The 8,528-nt window shown below is 41.8% G+C and overlaps 1 pseudogene; it reads right to left on the minus strand.

Annotated features, from left to right (window-relative positions):
- Nucleotides 1-3,472: 3,472 nt before the first annotated feature.
- Nucleotides 3,473-4,728, minus strand: LOC136172502 (pre-mRNA-splicing factor RBM22 pseudogene; annotated as a pseudogene).
- Nucleotides 4,729-8,528: the final 3,800 nt, after the last annotated feature.

The raw sequence follows: 8,528 nt of genomic DNA on the forward strand, positions 1-8,528 counted from the left end.
TTATTAAAGATAAAATAGAAAAAATATTTTTTAACTGCAATACAAAGAATGGGCTGACCCAATTGCATCTGATTTTAGGAAGCTCATAAACAGGAGGGAGCTTCCCAGGTTGGTCGGTGGTAAAGAATCCACCTAACAATGCAGGAGACGCAGGATATGTGGGTTCAATCCCTGTCAGGAAGATCCCCTGAAGTAGGAAGTGGCAACCCACTACAGTATTCTTGTCTGGGAAACTCCAAGGACAGAGGAGTCTGGCGGTCTCCAGTCCATGTAGTCACACAGTTGTACACAACTGAGCAACTGAGCACACATCATTCAGCTCAGTTCAGTTCTGTTCAGCTGCTCAGTTGTGTCCGACTCTCTGCCACCCATGGACTGCAGTACTCCAGGCTTCCATGTCCATCACCAACTCCCAGAGCTTGTTCACACTCATGTCCATCGAGTCAGTGATGCCATCCAACCATCTCAACCTATGTCGTCCCCTTCTCCTCCAGCCTTCAGTCCTTCCCAGCATCCAGGGTCTTTTCCAATAAGTCAGTTCATCAGATCAGGTGGCCAAAGTATTGGAGTTTCAGCTTCAACATCAGTCCTTCTAATGAATATTCAAGACTGATTTCCTTTAGGATGAACTGATTTGATTTCTTTGCAGTCCAAGGGACTCTCAAGCATCTTCTTCAACCCCACAGTTCAAAAGCACCAATTCTTTGGTGCTCAGCTTTCTTTATAGTCCAACTCTCACATCCATACATGACTACTGGAAAAGCCATAGCTTGACTAGATGGACTGTTGTTGGCAAAGTAATGTCTCTGCGTTTTAACATGCTGTCTAGGTAGGTCATGGCTTTTCTTCCAAGGAGCAAGTGTCTTTTAATTTCACGGCTGCAGTCACCATCTGCTGTGATTTTGGAGCCCAAGAAAATAAAGTCTGTCACTGTTTCCATTGTTTCCCCATCTATTTGGCAAGAAGTGATGGGACCAGATACCATGATCTTAGTTTTTTGAATGTTGAGTTTTAAGGCAGCTTTTTCACTCTCCTCTTTCACTTTCATCAAGAGGCTCTTTAGTTCCTCTTCACTTTCTGCCATAAGGGTGGTATCATCTGTGTATCAGAGGTTATTGATATTTCTCCCAGCAATCTAGATTCCAGCCTGTGCTTCATCTAGCCTGGCATTTTGCATGATGTACTCTGCATATAAGTTAAATAAGCAGGGTGACAATATAGAGCCTTGATGTACTTCTTTCCCAATTTTGAACCAGTCTTTTGTTTCATGCCCGGTTCTGACTGTTGCTTCTTGACCTGCATACAGATTTCTCAGGAGGCAGGTAAGGTCTGGTATTCCCATCTCTTAAGGAATTTTCCACAGTTTGTTGTGATCTACATAGTCAAAGGCTTTGGCATAACCAATAAAGCAGAAAGTGAAAGTGCAAGTATCTCAGTTGTGTCTGACTCTTTGTGCCCCATGGACTATTGGTCCATGGAATTCTCCAGGCCAGAATACTGGAGTGGGTAGCCTTTCCCTTCCCCAGTGGATCTTCCCAACCCAGGGATCAAACCCAGGTCTCCTGCATTGCAGGCAGGTTCTTTACCAGCTGATGCACAAGGGAGGTCCCAATAATACAGAAGTAGACGTTTTTCTGGAACTCTCTTGCTTTATCTAGATCCAATGAATGTTGGCAATTTGATCTCTGGTTTCTCTTCCTTTTGTAAATCTAGCTTGAACATTTGGAAGTTCACAGTTCACGTACTATTGAAACCTGGCTTGGAGAATTTCAAGCATTACTTTGCTAGCATGTGAGATGACTGCAATTGTGCAGTAGCTTGAACATTCTTTGGCATTGCCCTTCTTTGAAATGGCAACCCACTCCAGTATTCTTGCCTGGAAAATCCCATGGACGTAGGAGCCTGGTAGGCTACAATCTGTGGGGTCTCAAAGAGTCAGACACAACTGAGCGACCTCACTTTCACTTTCTTTTCTTTTTTTTCTTTGGGATTAGAATGAAAACTGACCTTTTCCAGTCCCATGGCCACTGCTGAGTTTTCCAAATTTGCTAGCATATTTTAACAGCATCATCTTTGAGGATTTGAAATAGCTCAACTGGAATTTGAAATAGCTCAATGGAATTCCATCATCTCCACTAGCTTTGTTCGTAGTGATGCTTACTTACTAAGGCCCACTTGACTTTGCACTCCAGCATGTCTGGCTCTAGGTGAGTAATCACACCATCATGGTTACCTGGGTCATTAAGATCTTTTTTGTATAGTTCTTTCATGCATTCTTGCACAGAATTCTTTGTGCATATTAACCTCTTCTTAATATCTTCTGCTTCTGTTAAGTCCATACCATTTCTGTCCTTCATTGTGCCCATCTTTGCCTGAAATGTTCCCTTGGTATCTCTAATTTTCTTGATGAGATACTTAGTCTTTCCCATTCTATTGTTTCCCTCTATTTCTTTCTTTTCCTTTTTTTTTTTTGAAAATTGATGCATTTTAATTTTTCAGAACAAAAGTACAACACAACATCATTTTTTTTTTTTCATCTACAATTCAATTATTTCCAAATATTCTAAGACCAAACAGAATCCCCTGTCCAGAGCAGGGAATTAAAATGAATGCTGAAGTCACATAATGGTGAATGCTAAAGATCTACATTCCAGCTATAGGCCACAAGTCTTCCATTCAAACATACTCTAATTCTTTTCCTTTCACAGTTTGTTAGAGTGTGTAGGAAGTTCTTTAAGATAAGTTAATCTCAAACATCAGGTTTCTTCAATGATACACAGTTCCATAACATCTGCTTTTCTATCTGATTGACAGGAATGAAAAGTAATTTTTGTTTATTTATTTATTTATTTTTTGGGGTAGTATAAAGAAGTAAAACTATCAGCCAGATTCCCTTAGTAACAAATGCAGAAAGGAGAGATATCTAACTTACGCTGGGTGCTGTTTCTACTTGTCTTTCACGAATGTGATTTTAGAAGCATTAAATCACCCTCATGCCACTACAATGATTAGTACTAGTAATCTTTTTTTTAGATGATAAAAAGGAAAACATTCAATGGACATAAAAATGGTCAAAAATTGTTTGCTTGTTTTTCTTACTGCAGGTCCATTCCCACCCTCCCCCACCCCCCAAAGGAAGATACAAAATGAACATATAATTGGGATGGTAACTTGGCTGAGCATTCCAATTTCCCAGTTGCCTGTTCCCCATACAGGTGAGGGGAAGAGGCATTAAGTTTTATTAGTGATGTTATAGCGTAACCAGATGTGTTAATAGCAGCTTATTTCAGGTCCATCAATCCTTTGAGAAAACATAGAGGATCATGGCTGTCATTCTCCAACTGCCTACATCTGAATACATTCCACTACCATGGAAACTACAAAGGAAGGAAAAACATATTTATTCTGGGATTCATTTACTAGGATACTTAAGCACCCTCTCTTCTGTAGAGCCCCAGAGCAGTGATAAGTGCTAGGGGCTGCTATGTTTCCTGGTATGCGCTCCCATCCTCTGAGGATTCTGAGAAGGATAGTGGATTGATTCTGGAGTCCTCATAAAAGGAGGGGATGGTCCCAGGGAGTGGAAAATGTGTGACCCAAAACCTGGGGGTAGGGGGGGCAATACCAGATGGGGGTGGCAGGGTAATTGTTCACCACAGCTGGAGGACCACTAGGGGGTAGGTTGAAGTAGTTGGCAGAGGCTTCTTCTTCTGCAGCAGCAGGAGGAGGAAGAGCTCCGGGAAGCCTTGGAATGGGCTCAAGCTTGATTCTAGTATCTGTGGTTCCATCCTTCTCCTTTTCTTTTCCTCTGGCTCCCTGGGACCTTCCCCATTTCACGTTGAGCCTGCAGCCATTAACAACCAACTTATTAAAGGACTTCTTGGCAGCCACTTCTGCAGCATGCCTTGTGGCAAACTGGATGAAGCACACTGCTGTTTCTGTACAACAGTGATTGTCTGGATCTCTCCAAACTGGTAGAAGTGATTCTTTAGATCAGTCTCAGTAATGGTATCACCCAGACCACCAACATATAGTGTGGTAATAGTCTTGTCCTCTGGTGGGTCCAGATGTGGCATTGTTGAAGCCTACTTTAAGAGTTTATCTGCCACAGGGTCATTGATTCCATAAGGTCTTTAATGTTCTGATCAGCAAGGGGGGCATCTGAATCTGTTGGTTTTTCATGTCTTTATGGACATTCCTATCCTCTCTTACATTCTCCTTTCACCCAGAAGGAGCAAAGGTGTGGTCGATTCCTTTTGTAGTAGGGGTGGTCTGGGCCAGTTTGAGTAGCATGTCACTGGTGGATGTGGCTTTCCCCAACATGCCAACTGGCCACATTCCATCAGAGTTGGAAATCTCTCTGTCCATATTTTGTGTGTAGTACTCTTTGTTGACGTTGGACTTTGGCATGTCATCCTTAAAATATAGTCCTACATCACAAACCTGGAGGGGCAGGCCATACTTTAGGTCTAAGAGGCAAGTCTGAAAGCAATTCTTCAATTTACTGCAGGTCTGGCACACTTCAGTCTTCTTGAAACGCATGAGGACCCTGGGGCACCAGCGAAACACTGTGAATGGCATGGCACAAATTTTGCATTCCTTCCCATACTTTTCTTTGGTCATTTGGATATATGGATTTTCTCCAAAACACATCTGGCACAGAATAGAGAAGTCCTCATCCTTCCAGTTCAGCCTGTTGTAAGTGCTGGAACCTAGAGAGGTCACCATCTTGAAAGCGTCTGGAGGTAGCCGCAGCTTTCAAGTTGGGAGAGGACTGCCACCTCCTCTATTTCTTTGCATTGATCACTTAGGAAGGCTTTCTTATCTCTCCTTGCTATTCTGTGGAATCTGCATTCAAATGGCTATATCTTTCCTTTTCTCCTTTGCCTTTCATGTCTCTTCTTTTCTCAGCTATTTGTAAGGCCTCCTCAGACAACCATTTTGCCTTTGTGCATTTCTTTTTCTTGGGAATGGTCTTGATCCCTGTCTCCTACACACTGTCACAAACTTCCCTCCATAGTTCTTCAGGCACTCTGTCTATCATATCTAATCCCTTGAATCTATTTCTCACTTCTGCTGTATAATCATAAGGGATTTGATTTAGGTCATACCTGAATGGTCTAGTGGTTTTCCCTACTTTCTTCAATTTAAGTCTGAATTTGGCAATAAGGAGTTCATGATCTGAGCCACAGTCAGCTCCTGGTCTTGTTTTTGCTGACTGTATAGAGCTTCTCCATCTTTGGCTGCAAAGAATATAATCAATCTGATTTTGAGTTGACCATCTGGTGATGTCCATGTGTAGAGTCTTCTCTTGTGTTGTTGGAAAGGAGTGTTTGCTATGATTCATGCATTCTCAGGGCAAAACTCTGTTAGCCTTTGCCCTGCTTCATTCTGTACTCCAAGGCCAAATTTGCTTGTTACTCCAGGTGTTTCTTGACTTTCTACTTTTGCATTCCAGTCCCCTATAATGAAAAGGACATCTTTTTTGGATGTTGGTTCTAGAAGGTCTTGTAGGTCTTCATAGAACTGTTCCACTTCAGCTTCTTCAGCATTATTTGTTGGGGTATGGACTTGGATTACTGTGATATTGAATGGTTTGCCTTGGAAATGAACAGAGAGCATTCTGTCATTTTTGAGGTTGCACCCAAGTACTGCATTTTGGACTCTTTGTTGACTATGAGGGCTACTCCATTTCTTCTACCGCATTCTTGTCCACAGTAGTAGATATAATGGTCATCTGAATTAAATTCACCCATTCCAGCCCATTTTAGTTCACTGATTCCTAAAATGTCCATGTTCACTCTTGCCATCTCCTGTTTGACCACTTCTAATTTACCTTGATTCATGGACCTAACATTCCAGGTTCCTATGCAATACTGTTCTTTACAGCAGCAGACTTTACTTCCATGACCCATCACATCCACAACTGGGCTTTGTTTTCGCTTTGGCACTGTCTATTCAGTCTTTCTGGATCTATTTCTTCACTCTTCTCCAGTAGTATATTCAGCAAATACTGACCTGGGGAGGTCATCTTTCAGTGTCATATCTGTTTGCCTTTTCACACTGTTCATGGGGTTCTCAAGGCAAGAATACTGAGGTGGTTTGCCATTCCCTTCTCCAGTGGACAATGTTTTGTCAGAACTCTCCATCATGACCCGTCCATCTTAGATGGCCCTACCTGACATGGCTCGTAGTTTCATTGAGACATCAATGAGAAGAATGGGAAAAGAGGAATATTTCTGAGTTAGACATGGTATGGGATGGTTTTGTGTCAATTTCCTAGTTATAAAGAGGGATTTGTTTTGATAGTTCATGTTTTGTGGTAGAAAGAAATGAAGAGATGGCCAGAATCCAGAACTCCCCAAACTATGAATACCCTGTTTAAGTCCCTATGGTTTCTATACCCAGATAATAAGGAGAATGAAGTATTAGTTGCTCAGTCAGGTCTGACTCCTTGTGACCCCATGGACTATAGCCAGCCAGGCTCATCTGACCATGGAATTTTCCAGGAAAGAATACTGGAATGGGTAGCCATTCTCTTATGTTCTCTTCTCTTCTCTTCTCCAGGGGATCTTTGCAACCCAGGGATCAAACCCAGCTCTCCTGTATTACAGGCAGATTCTTTTCCATCTGAGCCTCCAGGGAAGCCCTAATAATGAGAATATGTCCAACCAAACTGACCAAAGTTTACTATCAAGCTGACTTTGCTCCCCCTACTCCAATGGGAAGTCTTTGTGCAGCAACCATATAGTAGCCTTGGCGGTCCATGGTCTTTACTAGAGTCAGGCTCCTTGGGCCCTTTTTCTCTTGATCAGCACTGTCAAGGCTTCCATATTTATAGTGAGAAGAAGCAAAGAAAAACTATTAAAAAATGCAAAGCAAGTGCACAGGAGGGTAGGTATTAACTCAAATTGGCTATACCTGTTTTTGTATTCTGTTTTGTATTGTGCCTAGTTACGGATGGGGCTGTCCCAACCCAGGGATCGAACCCAGGCCTCCTGCATTGCAGGTGGATTCTATACTGTTTGAGCCCCAGGGAAGCCAGAAGAGAGTGTGGGGTGAGATGACACAAGCCATGTTCATATGGACGGTCAGCTCTCTTTCCAACGCAAAGACAGGTGGAGGAGGAGAAGTAGATGTCCAGAGAATTTGTCTAACAGAGCTGTTAACAATCTTTGGTTATACAAAGGGAGGCCCAGAACTGGGTTTGGAAGGAGGGGCAGAGTAAAGAAAAAGATGAGCCAGTTTATGAAGGACTAAAGCCTGAATCAGTAGAAAGAACAAAGAACAATAACTTGAATAAGAATATCTGTTATTTGGGCTTCCCTGGTGGCTCAGTGGTAAAGAATCTGCCTACCAGTGCAGGAGATATGGGTTTGATTCCTGATCAGAGATCCCACATACCACAAAGCAAGTAAACCCATGCTTTGCAACTATTAAGTTTGTGCTATAGACCCTGGGAGCTTCAGCTACTGAAGCCCATGTGCCCTAGAAGCCCATGCTCCACAACAAGATAAGTCACCACAATGAGAAGCCTGCACAGCACAACTAGAGAGTAGCCTCTGCTCACTACAATGATCTCTCACTAGAGATTAAAAAAAAAAAAAAAAAAAATGGCCACACAGTAACAAAGACCCAGCATGGCTAAAAATAAAAAATAAATAAACTTAGAAAAAAGAATATCTGCTATTTAATTCTAAATTGTGACATTAACTGCTTCCTTCTTCTTTTAATGTTTAATAAAGTCTGTTTCATTCACCAAGATGGTGAATGATGGTGGCTTTGGGAGTGGGCATAGATAAATGGAATGGATAACTTCCACATCTGGGAGAAAAATATATGAAATAATGATGGACCTTTCAAAACAGCAAGACAGACAATCCATGTAACTGGGAATTAGGTTAATCTTATCATTAAATTTTAAAAGATGGGACAACTCACTCTAGTTTGTAGGGTAAATGGTAACAAATTTGTTAAGGAACCTGGAAAACATGCAGTTCATGGGACTCAATCCTCTGGAGCATGGAGCAGAGCAGACAAAGGTAGGGAAAATACCTAATGGGCAAACGGAGAATTCCAAGCACACACTGGCACCGCATCTTCAAGGAGGAGCAAAGAAATGCAATTCTCTTGTATGCCCTGAAGGGTAGAGATGGAAATATTTGGTGGATAGCAAAAGTGACAACTGTCATGGGTTCACTGACTGAGAAAATTCCTTGGACTACTGAGAAATCAGTGCAGAAACAGTAGGGGTTATGTGAGTTGGGAGATACTATTACAAAATCCTCCTTAACCAATCATTGTACATTTCTCAGCCTATTATACACTCCTCCAAAATGCCCTATGAGGTAGGATTCCTGTTCCTTCATTGCCTTGTACCCTGACCTCCATAGAAATAAGATAATTTACCTATCTAGGTATCTTTGAGATGTAGTGATAAAAAAGGAGCTTTCTTACATCCTTCAGATATATATAAAATGCTTTGAAGTTTAACAAGTTTATTTATAAGTATTGTCTCATTTTATACT

This window comes from Muntiacus reevesi, chromosome 7 (genome assembly GCF_963930625.1).
Source record: "Muntiacus reevesi chromosome 7, mMunRee1.1, whole genome shotgun sequence".
Lineage (NCBI taxonomy): Eukaryota > Metazoa > Chordata > Mammalia > Artiodactyla > Cervidae > Muntiacus > Muntiacus reevesi.